Source organism: Narcine bancroftii, chromosome 2, assembly GCF_036971445.1.
Source record: "Narcine bancroftii isolate sNarBan1 chromosome 2, sNarBan1.hap1, whole genome shotgun sequence".
NCBI classification, from domain to species: Eukaryota; Metazoa; Chordata; class Chondrichthyes; order Torpediniformes; family Narcinidae; genus Narcine; species Narcine bancroftii.
The window spans coordinates 95014714-95039962 of record NC_091470.1 but is presented as its reverse complement, the minus strand read 5'-3'; the positions used below and the strand labels follow the sequence as shown (position 1 = coordinate 95039962).

The following is a 25249-nucleotide window of genomic DNA, read 5'->3' as shown; positions in this document are numbered from 1 at the left end:
ACATCAGGAATGGGAACCCCTTCCCCCACACACCAACTCTTCATACTGCACATCAACAGTCTGTATGGTGACAGACAGCCAGAGAGAATGTATTTACATAAAGTGAATCTCTTGGCCCAATCTGTTTGTATGCTCTGGTTGGATAAACGACATTTCCACGCAGGTATCGGCACGCTTGTCAGTCAAAGCTTGAGAGCTGCTGTCTATGGGCTAATGGGAGGTCTATTCTGAGGGGGGCCAGCGGCAGGCTGGACAAATTAGCGGACATCAGTCTCTGCAAGTGACACATGGGAGATGTGAGGGTTGGGGGGAGGTGAGGGGGATTCGCCTTGTGTGGGTTTTTTGGTGTGATGCCGTTAACCCTTGAACCGCCACAGAACTGCATGATACTGTGCAACATGTGGTAGTGAGAGGGCTGACTGGCTTCAGGAATAACTGGATTGTCTAAAGCATAGATCCAACTAAATGTGGGAGACCCAGAGCACAACTCCAACTAAACCCAGGAGACCCAGGACACAGATCTAACTAAACCCAGGAGAAGAACTCCAGGGCAGAGCTCTGCAAATCTCATACTGGACAGTTGTCAGTGAAAACATCGACTTCAGGAGGAACTCAGGAGAACACACACCTGTCCTCATTGAGAGGTCAGCAGCGGAGAGGGTCAAGAACTTTAAATGTCTGTGTTGAACATCTCCGAAGATCTGTCTGGGAGCCTCCATGTTGGTGCAATCATGAAAAAGGCTCACCAGCGGCTATACTTTATAAGGAGTTTGAGGAGATTTTGTATATCATCAAAGACTCTTGCAAAAATGGAGAGCATTATGTCTGGTTGCATCTCTGTCTGGTATGGACAAGAAAAAAACTCCAGAGGGCACCAGAATTCACTCCATCGAGGACACCTACAAGAGGTGGTGACTTTAGAAAGCAGACTCTAATCACAAAGACCCCCACCACCTAGGCCATGGCTTCTTCACTCTGCTACCATCAGGAAAAAGGTACAGAAACCTGAAGATGAGCACCCAGCGACACAAGGTCAACTTCCCTTCAGCCATCAGATTCTTGAATGAACAATGAACCACAGACTTTGTCTTTTTCATTTTCTTGCACTATTTTTATTTATTTTGAAATGTGGTTGATATAGATGTTTACCCTGTGATGTTCCTGCAAATCAACGGATTTTGTGACATGTTCATGACAATAAATTTTGATTCTGATTTCTATGGGATTAAAGGAACTAGTGCTAGTATGCATAAAGGACCATCTTTGGGTCATCAGATGGAGCTGACGTAAGTGTTTATCGTTGAAATGAAATGCTGAAAGATGCTTATTAGGACCATTTTTTTGATCTTTGTTATTGACTTTGATATAGCAGTGCCAGGTAAAATTTAGCAATGACCCTAAATATGTGTGTTTCAAACAATGCAATTAGAGTCAGAAAACTGCATGAAAATATAATCCAGAAGGATGCAAAGAACCCAGAATTGTGCAGAAGATATTTACCAGGATGGGTCCAGGGATTCCTGATATAAAGTTGCAGTAGGGGTGGCATGTTTACTCTCCTTGTAGAGTGGAAGATTGGGAGAAAACAGTAGAGTTGTAGGATTATTGTGGGTGCAGGATGGAGTGAGTAGAGAGAAGCAGTTTTTTACTTTTTCTGCAGAGAGTGGTCATGTTCTGAGACTTGTTGACTCTAAGAGGTCAAAGGGAATTCGATAGGTGTGTGGAGGCTGCGAGTATGAAGTGACGCTGACTGGGTTGCTTACATGGAAATATATCACTGTTGGAACATCCTCTGTTTTCTGGCTCTACTTTCCCATCCATTTTATCAATCCAGTCTATCTCTCTATCCAGTCTTCCCTTTCTTTCAATTATTCAACTATTTATTGTTGGTTATATAGCAACTGTGGCACAGTATGAAATGAAGAACGAGAGAGTTCAGGAAAAGTCATTTACTCAGTCACCTGCAGCTTTTAAAAACACTGCACGGTCCAAATGACATCATTGGATTGTGATGTCATGACGTCTTTACCCTTGTGACACCGGAAGTGGGCTGACAATGTCGACATGCACGTGGTGAAATCTGTACTCTGGTGGCTGGAAAGACTGAAGAGGTGCCTTTATGTGCCTTTGCATTTTTGCAAATTGGCCCTCCGTGCATGTCTTTGCCCAGTACGTGACCTACTTTTTGAGTCCATGGCGTACAAACTTGTTGGCTATCAGGTGGACCGTCGCTCGAATGGAGGGATGAGACAATCTGTAAATGGCATCGAAAATGCAACGCCTCCACGCAGCAGGGACGATAGGGTAAGGCTGACCTCTGGAAATGTCTCACAGGAGAGTGGTACCTTGCAGCTTGGGACAACAATTCTATAAGCTGGGAGTTCATCATCCTGGCCCTGAGCTTTGGCGAGCACCATGTAGCCCATATCCAGAGAGAGGGCATGTACTGCTTGAAAAGAGAAGCGGGTCAGGGTATCAGCCACCACATTACTCTTACCGGAGATGTGTTTAATTCTGGTTGAAAACTTGGATATGTAAAATAGGTGGTGTTGCTGGTGGGCTGACGTCTTCATGAAGGCAAACATTAGCGATTTGTGGTCAGTAAAAACTGTGAAGTCCCTCCCTTCCAAAAAATAACAGAAGTGTCTGACTGCTAGGTACAGTGCCAGCAGTTCCTTATTGAATGTGCTGTATTTCATTTCCGGAGGGCCGAGGTGCCTATTAAAAAACACTAGAGGCTTCCGTTGTCCATTGGTGTACTGATCCAAGACCCTGCCTACTGCCGCGTTGGATGCGTCTTTCGTTAAGGTGGTTGGTGCACCCATTTTTGGATGGACCAGCAACGTTGCCTTACCTTTGGACTGCTGGAATGCTACTGTCTTCACTTTGTCCACTCAAGTTCTTTGGCATCGCTGAACATGAGGTCAAAGAGGGGTTTCATAATATGAATTTCAGAGGGTAGAAAGTGGTGATAGAATTGACTATCTCCTCAAATTCCTGGTGTCCTTTTAATTAGACCTTGGGAATTTGAGGATGGCTTCCACCTTGCTAGGTAATAGAATGACACCCCGGGTGCTGATCTGATGTCCCAAGAACTCAATAGAGGACTGTCTGAATTTGTACTTGGCAGGGTTCACAGTTAGCACGACCTTCTGTAGGCAGCGGCAGAGTAAATGCAGAAGCTTCAGGTGCTCTTTGTGCGAGTGGCTGGTGCCAAGTATGTCATCCAAATACACAAAAAGAAAGTCCATGCCATGCCCCGCTGTGTCCATTAGTCGCTGGAATGTTTGTGCAGCATTTTTGAGCCCAAAAGACATTCTCAAAAATTCGAAGAAGCCGAACGGTGTTATGGTGGACTTGGGCCCATCCTCCGGGTTACAGGTATTTGGTGGTACCCACTCACCAAGTCAACATTAGAAAATATCCTGGCCCCATAAAGATTAACTAAAGTCCTGTATATGGGGCACATGGTAGTGGTCTGCAGTGGTAGCGCTGTTGAGAAACCTGTAGTCCCTGTAAGGTCTCCAGTCTCCCATGATTTTGGGCACATGTGTAAAGTGGGGAAACCCACGGGCTATCAGACCTGCATATGACTCCAAGTTCCTCCATTTTGTGGAATTCTTGTTTTGCAAGCCGCAACTTGTCGGGCTGCAGGCGTCGGGCTCGGGTGTGTGGAGGAGGTGAGGATGTGATGTGGAAAACCATGTTTGGGTGTGACAATGTTCGGAAACTCTGCAAGAAGTTTGGTGAATTTGCTGTTCGAGTACTCCATGGCATCTAGGTGCAGGGTAGTTTTGCTTTTCCAAGGTGGAAAATCTGGAATGTTGTGGTGTTCACCAATTAGCGTCCTTATAAGTCCAGCATCAGTGAGTGAGTTCTGAGGAAGTCAGCACCCAGCAATGGCCAGGACACAGAAGCAAGAAGGAACTTCCATGTGAACTTATTGTCACTGAATTTCAAGGGTATAGTCCGTGCGCTATATAAACAAATCAAACTGTTATTCACCGCAATGAGCGCTGAACCCATGCCCCTGAAATGCATGTGAAAGCCTGAAGGAGAAAGGACACTAACCAGTGTCATCTAGAAATTTGTGCTTGGAGAGTTTGTCCTAGACATAGAGTAGGCTGTTACAGTGGCCAGCTGCCATAGCCATTAGCGACGACTGGCCATGATGTTTCCTGGAAGAGTGCAAGGGGGTCGGCAGCAGCGAGCTCCAGAACCCCAGTGTTGATGGTAAAAACACCAGGTGGTTGTCATGGAGTCAACTTGTCTGGGGGTACGTGCACCCTTGTCGCCGGTACTCATGAAGCCTTTGTCTTTGAGTGTGACACAGCATTAATTTCTGTGAGCCTTGCGCTTTGCTGTTTCATGCTCCCCAGAATGTCTGCACAGGCAGCCGCTGTTTGGGGGTTATCAAAGTCCTCATCAGCCAACATGAGGTGGATGTCTTCTGGCATATGCTCTAAGAACAACTGCTCGAAGAGCAAGCAAGTCCTATGGCCGTCTGCCAGTGCCAACATGTCATTAATTAACTCTGAAGGGCTGCAGTCCCCCAGGCCAACAATATGGAGGAAATGTGCAGCTCACTCGCGTCGTGAGAGATCATAAATCTGGAGAAGGAGGGCTTTTATGGCTTCATACTTTCCAAGAGCTGGTGGGTCCCGAAGGAAATCCACTAGTCGACCGGCCGTGTCCTGCTCAAGGGTACTTACCACACGAGAGTACTTAGTGGCACCCACTTCTTGCAAATGTAGAACTGCACCTCAGCCTGCCCGAACCAAATTTCAGGTTGAGTGGTCCAAAAGACAGGCAGTTTGTGTTGATCATGTTGGCTTTAATATCCATTTGGGCCTGTCGGGGTCACCAATGTAGTAACTGTGTCACAGTGCAAAATGAAGAACGAGAAAATTATCAGACATAATCAAATCGAAGTTCAGTAAAAGCCATCAAACACTCAGTCTCATGCAGGTTTTTAAAACCCCACACATTCCAAATGATGTCATTACATCGTGACAACATGATGTCACTTGGAACCTCCTGAGCCGGTTCGATTAAGTCCCCAGTGAGCTGCTACAGTTATTTCTATAATCAATCAATACATTGTAGAAAAGCTTTCTTTGATCTATTTTTCCAAATTTTCTCAAAAAGGAGACCTTCAAAAAGGATGTAAAATGAGAATAGAATATGGTAAGGAGGTGGGTACTGTTAATTCATCGTCTCATAATTTACTCACTTCAGACCATGGAGTGAGACACCAAGGCTGGGAAGAGAGTGAAATTCCAATCACCCATCAGGCTTGTCCTACTATGAGAAAAAGAGAAATAATTGAAAACCACCAAAAACCCACACACACATATTCTTCCACACACACATAAACACACCCACATTCAAACATATAATCAAACACACGCAGATGCACACTCTCCCATCCTCACATAGACACACACACTCTCTCATATACACACCCACACATAAACACACCCACACCATAAACACACTCAAACATATGCTCACACACATGGATACAGTCTCCCACCCTCATACACAAATACAGACACATAGAAACACTATCCCACCCTCATATGCAGACGCATGCACACAAGCACACACCACATTCAAAAATCATATGCACAGACACCCATTCCTTCCTTTATACACACACATTCCCACCCCCCTCTCTTTCTCATTCACAGATACACACACACACACACACTTAGAAAATATATGCACACACACACACACACACACACGCGTGCGCATGTAATGTTTTTGACCATTGACAAACTAGCCTTCTCTGAAATGCCCTGAGTTGGCCTTCTTCCCATGTTCTCCTTTTACATTCTGTTGTCTTAATCCTCTGCTCTCAAAACAACATTTTGACATAATCTAGTGCTCTTTATCTAAACCCGAGGTTTAATTTCCAACATTGTTTTGATTGCAGTGACCATTTCACCTGAGATTGTGCTGGGGTCTTTAATGGTCTCTCACCTGTGGAGATGTTTGGGCAATTGTAAATAAGATAAGACCGCTTTCAAAGATTGTACAACCCCAAGCAGGAAAAGGATGGTATTGTCCACTTTTGGCATGACCTCTGACCTCCAGGAGCTGATGTTAGAATGTTTGAATCTGATACCTCACAGCTTTAGAGTGATCATCCAGCGTGAAGGCCAAACTATTTCCTTTTAAGTTTTGTCTACAAGCTTTGTCAACTCTCCCGCTCCCAGCCTACTACTGATAAACTCCAGAGACAAGAGAGAAGGAGCTCATTTTGACATGCACCAAAGCACACTGAAAGGAAATGGATTATTTCTAGTGGAGTTAGTGCCACAAAGAAAAATCGGGGCTGACTTTCTTGCAAAGTATGTGTGAACGGACAATCATCTATTTTGTTGGAAGTGCTGGAGTGAATGGAAAAGATATCAGAATGATTTTCACTGCGACTTCCAGTGATATGATTGGTTCTTCAGAACCCAGCTGAACAGATTGAGACTTCATTTCAAAGATCTCCAAAAATCCACTGGATTGTCACATTCTGAATAGAGGTTGTACCTGTAACATACAAGATCCTAAGGGCACTGACATGGTAGGTTTTCTTTTCTTTACTGGGAGAGTCATGAAGAAGGAGACATAGTCACAAGATAAGGGGTAAGTCATTTAAAGTGCAGAAATTTCTTCTCTCTGTGGTGGTGAATCTGGAATTCTCCAGAGATGGTAGAGACTGGATCATTAGATATACTTAAGGTGGGGATAGATAAAAAAATTTGGAAGATCAAGGAATTGATGACAAAGGGAAACAAGCACAGAAGAGGAGTTGAGGTTAGTGGTAGGGGAGGATTGAGAAGTTGAGTGGCCCAGCCCTGCTCCCAGTTTTCTGGTGTTCTTGCAACCTTACACCGAGCTCACCATTACATTCTCAAAAACAAGGTCAATCAATGTAGGCCCTGTCAGTGATACCTTCTTCCCTAGAGTGAGGGGTAAAGTGACGCAGATTCTGGCCAGTTATGGTGGAGTTACACAGGGTACAGTTCCTCCAAAGTGTGGTCACATGGTGTGTACAGTTCCTGCCAAATTTAAATAGGAAGTATCCTAAACACCCAGACTAATTTTCCATCCCTACCCCCATTCCCCAGGACACTTGAGGAGCTCAGATGTCTCAGCTATTCGGTTTTACAATGCCTTTCACAATCACATGACATCCCAACCCTCTTTGCAGCCACTTAGCTATAGCTGCTGTGTTAATGCTGCAAATACACACACAATTCCTGAATAATAATCCCCACCACAAAAAATGGTGAGATCATTTGCATTAGTGATGTTGGTAAATATTGGCCCCAAGATACTGAAAATAGAAATGGAAACTGCTGGAAATACTCAACAAGACAGGGAGCTGTATAGGAAAGAACCAGATTCATGTTCTTGAGTGAATTAGAAAAGTCTTCAACCTGAAACATGAACTCTTGTTTATCTCTCTCTTTCCACTGGTGCAACCTGGCCTGCTGAGTATATCCAGTCGTTTTCTGTTTTTGTTTCAAATTTGCAGTATCTGCAGATTTTGGTTTTCGGCACAATAGAGTGTTCCCAGTCTTTTCACATGAATGGCATGGGAGGTTCTCATGTCTGCTTGCGAAAGTTAAGTTTAACCTTGGATAGGAGAAGTGAAGCTTTGAAAGGACTGTACTCCCTCTGTGTCATTTTGGATCTGTGCTTACCTTTGGCATGAGGTGAGCCCATGATCTCTTACTTGCCACCTTTGATGTTAATGAAGGTCCTTAAGTTGCAGTGCAGGAGTGAGGAGGTTTAGTATTCAATCTATTGCAGCAGTTCTGAGCCTCTTTCTCCCCTCCCGTCATGATATTACTCTGAGCTGATGGTCAGCATATTTCCACCTAAGTCTGCCTCAAGTACCTTCCAAATCTCACAATTCCCCCTGGTAGGAATCTTATTGAGATCAAATAGAGCAAACCGCTCAATGGATTCTCCATGTGATGCACAGGTGTCTCAGTGTTAGTCACTGATAACCCAGTATAAGGTGCTGAGCTCCAATGTCAGCGACAGGTCACTTTGGGGTCAGAGGGGAAGCTGTCGTAACCAGATACTTCAATAGGCTAAGTTTTTTAAGTCAGTGATTGAATTCATTGGAAGATTCCAAATGTCCACACTTGGGAAGAAACAAGCACCTCACTCATGCCAAAAGTTACCCTCCACAGTAAGGAGAGATTTCAATTTCTGCAATGTCCTGCACATATTCAGATGTCCCAGAAGTTTGTACAGCTAACTAAGTAATTCTTTGAAGTGTATTCACTTTTGTGATCCGGAAAACTATTTATTCACAGCAAGATCTCATAACCTGAATTTCTGAGGATCTATCCTGGAGCCCTCCATGTCGATGCCATCATGTAAGAGGTTCGCCAGTGGCTATACTTTGTGAGGAATTTGAGGAGATGTGGTAGGTCACTGAAGACTCTCGAAAACTTCTAGAGGTGGACCATGGAGAGCATTCTGTCTGGTTGCGTCACTGTCTGGTCTGGAGGTGCCAACGCTCAGGACAAGAAAAAGCTCCAGAGGGTTGTTAAATCAGCCTGCGATATCACGGACGCCAGACTTCACTCCATCGAGGACATCTACAAGAGGCGGTGTCTTAAGAGACCAGCCTCTATCCTCAAGGATCTCTACCATCCAGGCCATACCCTCTTCACTCTGCTACCATTAGGAAAGAGGCACAAGAGCCTGAAGATGAACACCCATTGACACAAGGAAAACTTCTTCTCTTCAGCCATCAGATTCTTGAATGAACAATGAACCACAGACACTACCTCACTTTGTCTTTTTCATTTTCTTGCACTATTTTTATTTATTTTGAAATGTGGTTGATATAAATATTTGCCATGTGACGCTACCTCAAAAACAACAAATTTTGTGATATGTTCATGACAATAAATTCTGATTCTGACAATATTGATCAGATTTTTGTTTTAGAGTTCTGGATTAAAGGATGAATATTGATCAGAATATTCAGTTGAAATCCTTTTCTTTGAAGTATTACAAAATATATACGGGGGCGGGTAACTGCCAGTGATCTGGATCGTGGTTCAAATCCCATGTTGCCTGTAAGGAGTTTTTTACATTCTCCCTGTGTCTGCGTGGGTTTCCTCTAGGAGCACTGGTTTTCTCCCACTATTTGTAACGTAGCAGGAGTTGTAGATTAATTGGCTGTAACTTAGTGGCACGGGCTCATTTGCCGAAATGGCCTGTTACTGTGCTGTATGTCTAAATTCTAAATTTTTTAATCTACAAAAGAGGAGAGATAGAGTGTCAGTTTAAGACAACAGCCAAAATTATTTTTGTATGTCCTGGAGCTTCTTTGGGACTTTTGTCCCCAAACCTCCATAACCTTCTGAGTGAGAAACAGTTACATCTGGGCCTGCATCTCTGCTGTGCTGTGAGTAGCTCAATGACGACTCCCTCATCTTCTCCAAGAGTCATGGGTTCACTCACAAAAATGGAACATAAACTCTAAGAGGATCCGTCATGGATGCTTTCTTTCTGATGTGATCTTAAACCTGTCGACTGCCTCCAATTTATCTAACAGGTCCCTTGAACTCATTGGAAGTAGAACAGAGTTTTCCTTGCTGAATATTTATCCTTTAATCACCATCGTTCAGTCAAGCAGCTACTGCCATGCTGATGGTGTCAATATGTGAAGATATTCTCAACATGTTTTCTCATGCCTTTTTTAGACTTTTGGCCTATAGAACATAAACTTTTCAAGATGAGCTGCACATAACTATTAAAACTAGAATGGTTCTTCAGTGTGAGTTTCTCACCTCCAGTTGGTGTTGTTGCCATGAGGCATTAACTGTATGGTGTGGGTTTTGGTTGCTTATCTCCTTCCTTGAAGAACTGGGATTCGAGAGGGTGCTGAGGGTGAGAAGACCTCCCATGTTGGAGGTCTAGATCTGAAGCTCGGGTTGCCAATGTATAGAATAGGGGTCTGTTTAGCAGCTGCAGGAGCACTGGACAATGCTAGGACATTGAGTGACTCTCTTGCTTCTCTTCCTCTTACTGTAAGAGGTGCCATGCAATACTAATGGGACCCTTTGTTTGCCATACAGCAGCCTAAAATAAATTTGGTATAATATTACATTTTCTATTTTTTAAAAATAATTTAAACTTCAAATTTTTACTATTTAGACGTACAGCACGGTAAAATGCCCTTTCTGCCCATGAGCACATGCCACCAATCACACCAGTTGACCTACACTTCCAGTACATTTTGAATGGTGGGAGGAAACGGGAGCACTTACTCAGACACGGGGAGAACTCTGTACAGACAGCAGGGATTTCAAACCCTGGTCCCAGTCACTGGCGCTATAACAATGTTACGTTTCCCCATTACATGACAATAAAAGAATCTTAAACATTTGAGTGGGGCCATTTAATCATTTTGGTCTGATGAGATTCTGTCTCATCAGTCCAAAATCTCCATACTTTTGTTGTAATAAAAACCTGTTAGAGGAGCCAGAGAGATAACTTGTCTGGCTTGCTATTGGAATGTCTGTGACGTGGCAGGATTCCAATTATTGGCCTCCTCCAGAGTAATCCACGTGGACTAAACACAGCCAAGGTTACTTCCCTGCAATATGATCATGGCAAATGATTTTCCATGCTCTGATCATCCTCCCCCCTTCTCTTTGCCTTCAGGCTCTAGAATGTTCTCCCTTGACCCCTCCTCTACCATGCCTTTCAGACCACATCTTGACATCCCTCCTCTAGCAGCATCACATCTTACTCCCTGATCTTAGAGAACCGGGGCCGTTCTTTGACTAATTGGCACAAAGTTTAGGAACCCTGAAAGCATGGTGGTATTGTGCACAAGCTGTCTTTAATGAGGTGAATCCTCGGTATCTATCTGGCTCAGATAACAGGACAGTAGAAGCAATGTCCATTTGCCAGGGGAGTTATGTCTGTGTGCTCCAACCCTCCCCCCTCCCTCCCCAAAGATGCAGCTGTCCCTACAGATAACTGCTAAGCCTACAGCTCAAGCACTCCCCCACCCCCACCCCCACAAAGTGCATTATCTCCCGTTATCTTGCAGGGTGTTTGGTGCACGTGTGCGGATATTTGTGAACCAAAAGAATGCTTTTGTTAAGGGCATAGCTTCCTTCTGAAGACTGTGCCAGCTCAGTCCTGTCATTTGACCCAGATAAGTTTAGTGCTCAGCCAGCAGTGAGTTTGTTGGTATGATGATTACCAGTGAGATGGTCATTCAGTCCACACTAGTTCGAGTGCACAAGAGCATTTCTTCCTCTTCTTTATCACACCTCCTTCTGTTCCTTTCTCCTTTTACCCACCTTCTCTTTAAAAGCATCTCTGCGAGATGCCTAAACTCTTCTCCATGGTGGGACATTCCCCACTCTCTCAGGCTACTCATATTGCAAGTTCAAATCCTACTGCATTAGTTCTTCAGATGCAACTTGCCTGTTCCTTTCAGAAAGAAAACTTGCCTCACCTAGCCCAGGTCTATTTGTGGCTCCAGTCAAGACAATGAAGTTGAATCATTTCTTCTCCTAAGTAGCCTCTTAGTTACATTAAACTGACCCCAATGGATCCAGAATGTGGACAATGCTTCTTTCTCTGGGCACTGTTGATGTTTGTTTTCCAAATTTTGCAGTGATATAATTTGGGACATCCCTTTGACTTCATTCACTCCACCTGACATTTTGCTACATTTTCTTACATTGTACTATTTTTTTCTAAACATTCCATGAGGAATAACATTTACAAGGAGGCTAGCTTTTTGTGTCCAATGTGGGGAGAGCTCAAAATTGTGGTTTTTCTCCACAGACTCTACAGTGGCTTCCCCAAACTCACTGTGTCCATGTATTCCTGTACTCTGGAGTGTACCAGTTGCCAGTATTTTTTTATGGACATATCCTTACACCAGAAAAGGACGACCATTTCCCATTTCTCTGTCGAGGAACCTGAAAGTTTCCTCACAATCTCCCCCCAAGTGCTCCAGTTTTCTCCCACATCCCAAATACACACCATGGGTAAATCAGTTCTAATATGTGACTGAGTGGTAGAATCTTGGGGAAATTGATGGGAATGTGTGGGGCCTAAATGGAGTTGCTCATTGGTGGAGGAGCTTGTTTGTTGGATGTATGACTATAACCACCATGTTCAGGAACAGACGCCAGTCTCTGACAAAGGTAAAATATGTGAGAGAGACCATGGGATAGTGAATCAAAGAGTCTCACAACCCATTGTTCAACTTTAGTTCTTTAAAAGAGCTCTGTCAGATTGCACGTAGTGAGACTCCTGTGTTGAGGGTTAGAAACAAACAACTCTGCTGACCTACACAGCATTCAATATACAATGACAGACCATGCCCAGTGTTGTACAGTGATAAACCTGTCCCCACCAACAGCGTTATGTGGTGACTGGTCTGTGTTCCTGGTATGTCACTCCAATTATAGGAGTGACCAAGCTGTAGCCTAGAATTATTGAGTACTAACCCTCAGCCCACCTGAAAGGTATGCTTGCAAATACAGTAGAATATACGCCCCTGTCCTGTTCCCCAATGTTACACAGTGACAGCCCTTTGTCCCCCAGAAGAGTATAGATGGACCTGACATGGACTGACTCAGAAGCTTGGACTGTACCCACATAATCTCTGGGCCCTAAGCAGACAGTGTGAAGAGTTGAGTCTTCCTTTAGGTCTGCAACCATGGTCTCTCTTTCTTACACTTCTGGTTGTGGTGTCACAAGTCACTCCTCTTGAGGAATTGTTTAAGGAGCCATCTGGTTGATGAGGAGGGACAGAGGAGTGGATAGAAAGTGTGCGGTGTAGTGGTGTGTGTCTGCAATGAGACCAGCTGCTGTTAGACTTCACCAATTGGCTTTGAGCAAAAACTGTGGAGCTGTGGGTAGCACCCTCTACTTTGGAAAAAGGAACTCGTGGGATCAAGATTGCATTCCCACCCCAAATATTTATTGAAAAGTCCCTGTAATATTCAAAATAGTTGCTTGCAGATGATCTGAAACTCAGTTTCTGAGTTCAGGAGTCCATGAAGCAGGGGAGGCTGCAGGAGCGCTGGAGGCAAATCCACGGACACTCAATATCTCTGAAGGGACTCTCTTTTGCTTCTATTGGTTGGGGTTATGATGATTCTTTGCTTGCCTTACTGCAGATAAATGCTGAAGTATATCGCATAATAAAAGGAACAAACCTTTGCAATGATAAAATTGAGGCCCTATCTGCAAAGGTTCTCCTCACGATCTTGGGCAACTTGTTTATCCCTTAACCAACTTCAGCAGCAAAAGCAGGTGATCTTGTCCTAATGACGTTGGCTTTTATGGAAGTTCAGTGCACATTGACTGTCACAATAATTTCTTGGGAAGGTTTAAACTAGATTAACAGGGACTTGAGGTTCAGAACAGAGGCAGATAAAAGTTGCAAGCTGATACTGTACTCAAAGAGAGCAACTGTAATGGAGAGCAGAGGCAGGAGTACAGCAAAATGACAGGAAAGACTCATGGTTTAAATGCTCAATATCCCTCATCAAGCAGAATTCCTTAAACTTACCAGCCTTGTCCTACACCCTAACAAGAGCACGCAGCACCTGTACTCTTGCTAACTCACCTTTAAAAATGTCTCACTTTCTATCCATCTCCTTACTTTCAAACATCCTCTCCCAGTTAACCTACAAGCTCCTGCCTAATGGGTCCAAAATTAGCCTTGCCTCAGTTGAGGACTTTAACTCACAGACCAGTTCCATCTTTGTCTACCACCATTTTAAAATTGATGGAGTTATGGACTCGAGACCCAAAGTGCTCCCCTGCAGTCTATTCAGTGACTTGGCCCTTCTCATTCAGTAAGAGAAGTCTAGAGTTGCGTACTTTTAAAAAATTTTTAATGTAAAACATTTTAAATTTTGAAATGCAGTACTGCAATAGGCCCTTCCAGCCCACAAGCCCGTGGTCCCAAAGACTCCAATTAACCTACAACCCCTGATACATTTTGAAGGGTGGGAGGAACTGGAGCACCTAGTTCATACGAACCATTCTGCCATCATCCGGACCATGGACCTGATGGACAGATGTGAAAGGTCATGGATGTGACAGAAGACCAGCCTGTGCCACTGCTGGGGAACCACTGGCTGCGGGGTGCCCAAGAAGATATCACACAGGATGGTGCCTTCGCCGCTTTGAGTCGGGGGGGTCTCGGAACCGAAGGCCAGTGATGGCAGTTTTGAAGATTGTCGTCTCCTTATCAGCTTCCTGGTCCTGGGTGAGCTGGTCGAAGTTGAGGCCGGGTGTCAGCGTGCAGATGGCCAGTCGCGAGAGTTCATTGGCAACCACATTGTCCTTCCCCGCCTTGTGCCGAATGTCATTGGTAAACTCCGACATGAAGGAGAGGTGACGCTGCGGGCGGGCTGACCAGGGATCCTTTGCCATCGCAAGGGCCTAGGTGTGGGGTTTGTGGTCTGTGAAAATGGTAAAAGTCCTCCGCTCCAAAAAATAGCGGAAATGCCACACTGCCAGGTACATGACCAGTAACTCGCGGTCGAAGGCACTATACTTGCGTTCCGGCGGGTGAGGCAGGCGGCTGAAGAATGCCAGTGGTTGAAGTGCTGGAAGTCACTTCAAAGTGAATCTGGTCCGGGAGGAGTCACGTGATGGAGTAGTGGCCAGACGGTGAACTCCAGCCCTCTCCAGAAAAGTCGGGAAAAACAAAGGAAAACACAAAGGCACAGAAATAAAAGTTACAGAAAAGTGAGTATAAAGGTGGAAAGAAGATGGCGACAAAAAAAGAAAAATCGAAAGCAACGGTAAGAAGAGAGGAAGAGAAGACAAAGGAGGAAAAAGGTGAAGGCCTTACCTGTCCGAAGAGGCCCGCTGCGGAGAGAGAAACCCGCTCCCTCAGGTCGGTAAATAATGGACTACAAAAATGGCTTGCTGAGCCGAGTAAAAGTCGCGCATGCGCGATGCGAATGAAAAAAAAACACACTGACGGGAGGGGGGACCAGCTGGGGAGTCGATCTCCACAGCCGGCAACCACAGCTGCAGAACACCTGCAGCAAGAAGAGACCACAGAAGACAATAGAAACAAGAAAGAAGAGGAGGAAAGGGCACCAAAGAAACAACAGATGGCCAACCCAGAGGAAGAAGAAGAGGAAGAGGAAGAGTACAGTGAAATAGAAGAAGGAAAGAAAGGCAAGGTAAAGGATATACTTTCTCTTATTAAAGGATACATGGAGTCATTTAAAGAATGGCAAACACAGGAATTTAAGGATTTAAGAAAAAGAATAAACAACACAGAAGAGAAAATAAATAAAATGGAGATGACCTTAACAGAAATGGGAAAGAAAATGGACAAGATGGAAGAGCGGGCAGTAGCAGCAGAAATGGAGGTAGAAGACTTAAAAAAGAAATTGGAGGAATCTAATAAAAAAACTAAAGAGACACAAGAACTACTAGCTCAAAAAATAGATACAATGGAAAACCATAACAGAAGAAATAACATAAAGATAGTGGGCCTTAAGGAAGATGAAGAAGGCAAGAATATGAGGGAGTTTATAAAAGAGTGGATCCCTAAGACCCTAGGATGTCCAGAACTACAGCAAGAAATGGAAATAGAAAGGGCACATAGAGTATTAGCCTCTAAACCACAACCACAACAAAAACCAAGATCTATTGTAGTAAAATTCCTAAGATATACTACAAGAGAAAAGGTACTGGAGAAGACAATGTAAAAAGTAAGAGAGGGCAACAAACCACTGGAGTATAAAGGGCAAAAAATCTTCATTTATCCAGATATAAGTTTTGAACTCCTAAAGAAGAGAAAAGAGTTCAATACAGCAAAGGCGATTTTATGGAAGAAAGGGTATAAATTTATACTAAAGCATCCAGTGGTATTGAAAATATTTATTCCAGGACAACAAAACAGACTATTCTCGGATCCAGAAGAAGCACGAAAATTTGCAGAACAATTACAAAAATAGACTGAGGGAGGAAGACGGGTAATGAGAGTAAAAATGATCACGATTGATATGTATGTGGGTAAAGACAAAAATAGACTGAGGGATGAAGACGGGTAATGAGAGTAAAAATGATCACGATTGATATGTATGCGGGTAAAGAGGTATAAGAGTGAATAGAGACAATGTGCATACGTGAATGTATCTGTACTTAGAGGAAAATATAGATAGTATAGACAAGAATTAATAAGGGAAGGTAATGGAATAGAGAGAATAAGGAGGGAATTAAAAGAGTGACCTTTGTGACATATGAAAAGTGAAATCTTTTCTGGGGGGGGCGGGGTGGGGGGAAATAGCGGTCACTGCAAAATCAGTTGACGCTTGCGAGTGGATTCGCAAATCCAAATGGAGAGGGGAGATGTGGTTGTCCGACAAGGGATAAAGGACAACTCAGAAGGTGAAGGGGAGATTGGGGATAAATAATATAGAAATAGGAGAATAAGGAAAATGTTGGATGTTGTAGGAATGTTGTCTTATAAAGAGTTGAAAATAAGAAAACAGAAATGGAAAAGGAGGAAAGGTAATGATGGAAAAACGGAAAGAGAAGATAAACAAAATATAAAAGGTCTACGCTGAACTATATGACTTTAAATATTAATGGAATACATAACCAAATTAAAAGGAAGAAACTACTAAATTTAAATGAATAAATGTATTCCATTAGAAAAAATAACATATAGGTTAAGAAATAATATTGAAATATTCGAACAAGTATAGGAGCCTTACATTAAATACAATAGTGAAAACCTACCGGGGACAAACATTACCTAAGTTGATGGAAGGAGAAGGAAAGAAAAGAATGGACTCAGTAGAATTTCTGGTGTATTTTTGTTGAATGACAACATTGTCTGACTGGCTTAATGCAACCTAGATTGTATACCTAAAATGGATGAGAGGGGGGGGGTGGGGGGGGTGGCTTGGGAGGAGGGGGGGGGGGAGAAAAAGTCACTGTATATGTGTGAAAAAGAAATAGTGTATATCATGGCTAATGTGATTTATGGTGTGAAAAATAAAAATTTTTTAAAAATTTAAAAAAAAAAAGAATGCCAGTGGTTTCCAATGTTCATTCACCTGCTGCTCCAGGTCGGCGCCGACGGCTGTGGCAGAGGCATCGACAGAGAGTGCCATATGCAGGTTGGTGTGCGGGTGGGCAAGCATAGCGGCCTTCGCCAGGGCATCCTTGGTGGCCTCAAATGTGGTGCAGGCTTCTGGGTTCCAAGCGAGCATCTTGTGCTTGGCTGTGATGAGGGTGAACAGCAGCTGCATGATGCGCGCAGCTCCCAGGATGAAGCAGTTGTAAACGTTGACCATACCTGTGAACTCCTGCAGCCCCTTGAGGCTGTCCAGGCGTGGGAACTCCCTGATAGCGGCGACCTTCGCAGCGGTGACCTTCGCAGCGGCAGGCATGGCTCCTTCAGCCATGATGGTATGGCTCACGAACTGCATGGACTCTTTCCCGAACTGGCACTTGGCCGGGTTGATGGCCAGCCGGGAGAAAAGGGCACGCAGGTGGGCCTTATGTCCAGGCGTGGGAACTCCCTGATAGCGGCGACCTTCGCAGCGGTGACCTTCGCAGCGGCAGGCATGGCTCCTTCAGCCATGATGGTATGGCTCACGAACTGCATGGACTCTTTCCCGAACTGGCACTTGGCCGGGTTGATGGCCAGCCGGGAGAAAAGGGCACGCAGGTGGGCCTTATGTTGCGCCCGGTCCTTGCTGGCAATGAGGATGTTGTCCAAATAAATAAAGACAAAATCCAAGTCCCTGCCCACAGAGTCCCTGAGGCGCTGGAAGGTCTGAGCGGCATTCTTAAGCCCGAACGGCATGCGCAGGAATTCGAACAAACCAAAGGGGGTGATGATGGCTGTCTTGGGTATGTCCTCAGGGTGCATCGGGATTTGGTGATATCTATGCACCAGGTCAACCTTGGAGAAGACCCTCGCGCTATGCAGGTTGGCCATAAAGTCCTGGATGTGGGGGATGGGGTAACGGTCAGGAACGGTTGCCTCGTTGAACCGTCGATAGTCTCCGCAGGGATGAAAGCCACCAGAGGCTTTTGGGATCAGGTGGAGAGGCCCACGGGCTGTCGGACTGCCAAATGATCCCCAGCTCCAACAGGTGTGAAAACTCCTCCTTCGCTACCTGGAGCTTTTCAGGTGGGAGCCGGCGTGCTTTGGCGTGAACTGACAGGCCCTGGGTGGGGATGTGGTGGAACACTCCGTGGCGCAGCAAGGCAGCGGAGAACTGTCGCTTGAGGAGTGTTGGGAAATCATCCAGGATTTGCTGTAACTCGTCTCTGGGCGTGCTGATTGTGGCCATCTACGGTTGCTCCGAGCGGGCATTGTCAAGGCGAATGGCCTGGAAGGTACAGGCATCCACCAGGTGCCTTCCTCGAATGTCCACCAGAAGCCCATGTGCGAGGAGGAAGTCTGCATCCAGGATGGCAGTCGGGAGGGATGAGATGGTGAACCTCCACGTGAAATTCCGTTGGCCGAACTGGAAGTGGACTGCCTTGTCTCCATACGTCCAGATTGCCATTGCGTTGGCCGCACGGAGGGGAGGTCCATGAGGTCAGTTCCTGGATTCAATGGCTGTGGCCGGGATGACGCTGATCTGGGCTAAAGTGTCAATGAGGAACCGCAGGGCGCTGAGTGAGTCCCACAGGTAGAGAAGGTTTGTCCTTGGCCAGCCGCCGCAGCCATTAACAGCGGCCAGCCTGGTCATCTCCCTGGAACGAGCAGGGCTGACGACACTTCCGGGCCTTGGCTCCCCAGCACTGGTGGTAAAAGTAGAGGCCTGAAGTGGATGCTGTGGCCTTGGTTATGCTCTTGGGGACCTCTGTATGGGCCGGGTGCTCTACCGCAGCGCTAGGAGCAGGCTTGGCGTAGTTGTGCCCGTGCCCATGCCTCGTGACCTGCTGAACCACTGAGCCTTCTGAGAATCGTGCAAGCCATAGCTCTTGGGCCTTCTGGGCGACCTTCCTCAGGTCGGTGAAGCTCTCCTGAACCAGCAGCGGCCGGATGTCCCCGGGCATATGATCAAGGAAGATGCGCTCGAAAAGTGGGCAGTTGATGTGCTCACCCATGAGCGTCCATCAGTTCCATCGGGGACCTGTCCCCCAGGGCGTCGAGGTGCAGCACTTGAGTGGCTGGTAAGGGACCTGGTAAGCACTCGCTTGATGGTCTCGTACTTGTCCTCGGCGGGTGGGTGCTGAACATGGTGCAGCACATGTCTGTCGGTGGCCTGGTCCAGGGCAGCAACCACATGGTAGAATTTGGTCGTGTTGGATGAAATCTGGCAGAGGTGAAACGTGGCCAAACCAGGTCTCCGGCTCCTGAACCCAGAATTCAGGCAGTTTTATGGCTATAGCGCTGATCCCAGGCTCACTCATGGTGGGATCAAAGACGTTTGAACCAGTCGGGGTCATCAATTGTAGCAGCGGCTACTCTGCTCCTGCAATAACACACACAACCAGACGGGTTGAGCTCAGTGAGCAGACTAGTTTATTGCAGGCTGCTGGGCTGCACTTATACTCCCAGCCTGGACTTGGCTGAGAACTGCACTGGAGGGCACTGACGTCACCTGGGTGTCACGTGGTCCCCAAGCGTGGGTTTCTGAGCCCCGAGCTGGAAGGAAAGGAAACCCCTCCCCCCTCCCCCGGCGTCTTTTTGGCCGGCTGCCCTGCCGTGTGGCTTACAAGCGGGGCCGGTTCGCCTGCCTTGTGGTGAGTCGCCGCATCCTCATAATTTTGTAGGCTGAAAAAGGTTGCCTGTCTGCCTCCTACATTCTGGTGAGAATGAACCCAGCTGTTCCAATTTCTGTTTGTAACTACAGTCTGGTGAACCTTTCCTGCACTCTCTCTCTCTACTGCACATCCTTTCTGGAAAGTGGTTTATTCTTTCATGAATGATAATCAAAATATGCTGGAAATCTGAAATAAAATAGATATTTCTGGAAATACTCAGCTGGTCAGGCAGCACCTGCAGAGAGAGAAGAGAGAGAGAGAGAGAGAGAGAGAGAGAGAGAGAGAGAGAGAGAGAGAGAGAGAGAGAGAGAGAGAGAGAGTCAGTCAGTCAGTCTTGGACCTGAAACATCATCTTTGTTTTGCATTCCACAGATATTCTGACCTCTTATGTCCCTCCAATAATACAGCACTCCCTCAGTACTGTCCATCCCACAGTGCAGCACTCCCTCAGTACTGTCCCTCCCACAGTGCAATGCTCCCTCAGTACTGCCTCTTCTTTTTAACAAAAGTTTATTCAAAAAACAATGACAAAACAGGAACACACGTAAACAGACATTTACATCGTTGGAAATTTGCGAGAAGCAGTAAGTCCCTCAGTAAATGTCCCTTTTTTTTGTGAAAATATACTTTATTTCACATGTACATCATTGCTCAAGTACACTGGAGTCATCAAACAATTACTAGACACAAACCACAAGACAATTATCTAGTTATATTAAAATATTGCCATCCCTGTCAAGGATGATGTACACATCTCACGGTGCCCAGCACTCCCAAAACCCCTCCATGGCTCCCGTGGACAGCATGTGCTCCTTTTCCAAAGACACCGGGGTGCAAACGTACCCATGGAAGATGTGCAGTGCTTCATTGCTGGGGGAGCCCTGAGCCGTACTCCCCCAGTACTGTCCCTCCCACAGTGCAATGCTCCCTCAGTACTGTCCCTCCCACAGTGCAATGCTCCCTCAGTACTGCCCCTTCTTTTTAACAAAAGTTTATTCAAAAAACAAACAATGACAAAACAGGAACACACCTAAACACACTATTTACATCGTTGGAAATTTGCGAGAAGCAGTAAGTCAACACTGTCCCTCTGCTATATACAATTTACATTTTTGAAGTAAAATCTCTCTGTTGAAATCTACAATGCACATGAGTCCGAGAGGGCCCACTGTACCAGAACTCAGCCACATTCCCCTCAGATACTGTGTCCTCACTCTTAACGATACATGGAACCAGACATAAGGCCCAAAAGAGGGGCAGGCAGTTGACTCGCCCAGAACCCTCAACGCATGCTGCCTCAACCCATGGATAGCCAGTTTGGTCAGACCAACAACAGGCCTACTCAGGTAAGGAAGTAAAACACAAAAGTCTACAAACACTGTGGTTAAAGTAAAAAACACCATGCTGGAGAAACTCAGCAGGTCAAACAGTGTACTTTATACAGCAAAGATAAAGATACATGACATCATCAAGGTATGGGAAAATATCAGCAGGTGCCCGAACAAAATAAAAGGATGGCGAGATGCAGGGGAAGGACCACAGTCCCACAGGCAGGAGGTAATAGGGGGTTAAAGGAGGAAGGGCACAGCATGTAGATAGGATGGTGAAGAAAGCTTTTGATATGTTGGCCTTCATAAATCAGAGTAGCGAGTACAGGAGTTGGGATGTTCAAGTTGCATAGGCCATTGGTTAAGGTCAAATTTGGAACATTGTGTGCAGTTTTGGTCACCAAATTTTAGGAAGGTTATCAACAAAATAGAGAGAGAGTGCAGAGAAGATTTACAAGAATGTTGCCTGGGTTTCAGAGTTTGAGTTACAGGGAAAGGTTAAACAGTCTAGGACTTTATTCTCTGGAGTTCAGAAGATTGAGGGGTGATTTGATAGAGGTTTTTAAAATTATGAGAGAGACAGATAGAATAAATGTGGATAGGCTTTTTCCATTGAAAGTGGAGGAAGATTCAAACAAGATGGATTGAGATTGAAAGGAGAAAAGTATAGGAGAAACATGAGGGGAATTTTTTCATACAGAGGGTGGTGGGAGTGTGGAATGAGCTTCTGGCCAAAGTGGTAGACGTGGACTCGATTTTAATATTTAAGGAAAAGTTAGATAGGTATTTGGATGAGAGAGGTGTGGAAGGTTGTGGGCTGGGTGAGGGTCAATGGGACTGGAGGGAGAAGGTGTTTGGCATGGACTAGAAGGGCTGAACTGGCTTGTTTCTGTGCTCTAATTGTTAAATGGTTATATATGGTTATATCAAATGGGAGGATTATGGCTCTATGAATGGAGAGGGAAGGGGGTGGTGAGCTAAGAGAAAGAAGACAAAGGGAAAGGAAGGGAGAATGGAGAGCAGGCTAGCAGAAACTGAAGTCAATGTTAATGTCATCCGTTGCAGAGTGCCCAGATGGTACTCTCACACATCTTCTGCCCCTCCCACAGTGTGACCCTCCCTCAGTACTGCCCCTCCCATAGTGCAGCGCTCTTTTACACTGCATCTCTGACACCAATAGTCAGCATACCCTCTGCACTTTCGTTTTAGTGCATAGGCCTCTGGACTGGGACAAACCCAGATTTTTCTGACTGAAGATTGACTGAGAGCCAATGGGCCATGATCCAGCAGGTGTGGGAGCACAATTGTTTGTGACCCATGGTGCGGCAGCAGGTTCCTCCCCATGCTCTTGGCATGCTGCCAGTGTCCAGCAGAATGCCTTCTTTGTCAAACGTAGCCTGGAGAGAAACATCTGTATCATTGAAGCAAGGAGAGAATTTGTTGTATCCTCTGCTTCTGATAAGCAGCCTGTTAATTTGCTGTTATTACCAGATAGTCATTCATAAGCCACTTTCAGAAGGAGTCCCTGTAAAACAGATCGTGTTGATCATGCTTTCTATTTCCAGCAGGTAGTTTCAGTGACTAGGAATCGCAAGTTAAGTGACATAACAGTAGCTGACAAATATGAAATATACGATTGCATACTTAGGCTAAACAGAGTGTCTTGACAGAGCAAATCTGTGGAATTCACTTGTGTAGTTACACATTGTGCTGGAGAAAAGGTTGAGGGAAAAGGAAATGGGAGCAGCCAGGGTACATAGGATTGAAAGAATGTTTGTGTGCGTGATGAATAATAGGATGGATTAGATGGCTTAAGGCTTCTTTTTAATCGTAGAAGACCCTATGAACCTGTGAAAGGTTGTAGAAACTTAGTGATTGTCGAGAGCAAGCTACCTCCGAAACGGTGATTAACTTGTAGAGCAGCAGTAACTTTTGTCATGGGACAACAAGGGGAAAGGGAGATTTTGAAGAGGGCATTAAGTAAAGATCAAAGCTGGTTTGAGAGAAGTTAAGGTGAGTTGCATTTAGGCCTGCACTCGATGGTAAAGGAATGGATAAGGCTGTCTCCCAGTGTGGGGAGTTAGCTGGACGAGTAATGTAGGTCAGCAGCCTGTGGTATCTCTTCCCTGGGACTAACACTTCTGTTTCACCCTAGAGAATAATCTTCAGAAAGGAATCAATAGCGCACTGACAGATTGTTTATTTGTTATCCATTTATTGCAGAAGTGAGGAAAAGGAGGCTTGACAGCTTGAGCAGTTTCAGTTCCTTCTCCACAACATTGCAGGACTCCACCCCTCAGCTCATCCACTTCTGAAACCCTCATCCAATGCCTCAAGATGCCTATTTCAATTGTGCTTGGCTGACCTCCTAAATTCTGCATGTTTCTTGACTGTTTTGTTCACTGATTATGCCCATGTATGCCTCCCACCAACAGTTGTGTATTGATGAATTGATCATCCTAGATTTCAAGTTGCTGTATCTATTCACACTGTGCACATAGCTCCAGTTCACCACTCTCACCTTTCTTCTACAATCTATTCCAGCCCTAGAAACTTTCAGTTTTCTTAATTTCCCCTGTTCTGCCCTTTGATTGTATTCACTTTCCCATCAGCAGATGTGCGTCCAAATATTTTTGAACTCTTGAATTTTTTTCCTGAATCATTAACTACTTTTTTTGCTTGAAGGTACTTATTATAATCTTGCTCCATGATCCAGTCTTTTTTCAACTGTTCGAATATATCCCTCTGTGGCTTGATTTGACAGGATTCTTGTTAGAATTTCTTAGAGATACTTACTCTTTAGGGTGGCACAGTGGCGCTATTAGTAGAACTGCTCCCTCATAGTACCAGAGATCCTGACCTCCAGTGCTCTTCGTCCAGTAGAGGGAATCAAGAAAATCTGCAGATGCTGAGGTCCAGTGCAGTGTACAAAAGTGGCAGAGAAATGCAGCAGGTCATGGGCAGCATCCAAATGAAGTAAAAGGCAGTCTCCGTTTTGGGCCTGAGCCCTTCCTCAGGGCTGCTAAAAATCAGGCAGATATTTGAATGAAAAGTTTGGGGCAAAAGGGGGGGGGGGAGGGAAGGGTGAGGAGCATGGGGTACCAGGTAATTGGTGGATGTAGATGGGAGAGTAGTTGAAAAGTGATAGGGCAAGAGGGCACAGACTAATAAGAGTACCTCTCTAATAGGAGAAGGAAAGGAAGGAATGGGGATTGGGAGGGAGTCAAAGGAATGAGTGGAAAAAGAGATTGTTTGTCGAGTGTTAACTGACCCCATTTTATTCCCATTGTTCCCAAGATGTCATTCTCCTTGTGACCACGTGGGTTTCTCACAGAAACACTGGTTTCCTCCCACTTTGCGAAAGCATATGGATCGGTGAGTTAATTGGCTGCAGTAAATTTCCCTGAGTGTGTGGGTAAGGTGTAGAATCTGGGGGAGATGACAGGAATGTAGGGAATAAAATGGGGTTAGGGAAACTCAGCAGGTCACACAGCAAATACAGCATTACCTGCTGAGTTTCTCCATCACATTTATATATTACACTCAACCCCAGCGTCTGCAGACTTTATAACCATATCTTTTTTTTCTTTTTCTTTGGCTTGGCTTCGCGGATGAAGATTTATGGAGGGGTATGTCCATGTCTGCTGCAGGCTCGTTGGTGACTGACAAGTCCAATGCGGGACAGGCAGGCACGGTTGCAGCGATTGCAAGGGAAAATTGGTTGGTTGGGGTTGGGTGTTGGGTTTTTCCTCCTTTGTCTTTTGTCAGTGAGGTGGGCTCTGCGGTCTTCTTCAAAGGAGGTTGCTGCCCGCCGAACTGTGAGGCGCCAAGATGCACGGTTGGAGGCGAGATCAGCCCACTGGCGGTGGTCAATGTGGCAGGCACCAAGAGATTTCTTTAAGCAGTCCTTGTACCTCTTCTTTGGTGCACCTCTGTCTCGGTGGCCAGTGGAGACCTCGCCAGAGAACACGATCTTGGGAAGGTGATGGTCCTCCATTCTGGAGACGTGACCCAGCCAGTGCAATTGGGTCTTCAGCAGCATGGACTCGATGCTTGCGGACTCTGCCAGCTCGAGTACTTCGATGTTGGTGATGAAGTCATTCCCATGAATGTTGAGGATGGAGCGGAGACAGCGC

The 25249-nt window shown here is 45.4% G+C and overlaps 1 long non-coding RNA gene across 1 annotated transcript in view; it reads left to right on the top strand.

The window, feature by feature from the left end:
- Nucleotides 1-1863: 1863 nt before the first annotated feature.
- The window catches only part of LOC138753912 (uncharacterized), a 41650-nt gene continuing 18264 nt past the window's right edge, over nucleotides 1864-25249 (top strand). The window contains exon 1 of the long non-coding RNA XR_011351507.1: nucleotides 1864-2304. This is a non-coding gene — a long non-coding RNA (uncharacterized lncRNA). The remainder of the gene's footprint in view (nucleotides 2305-25249) is intronic.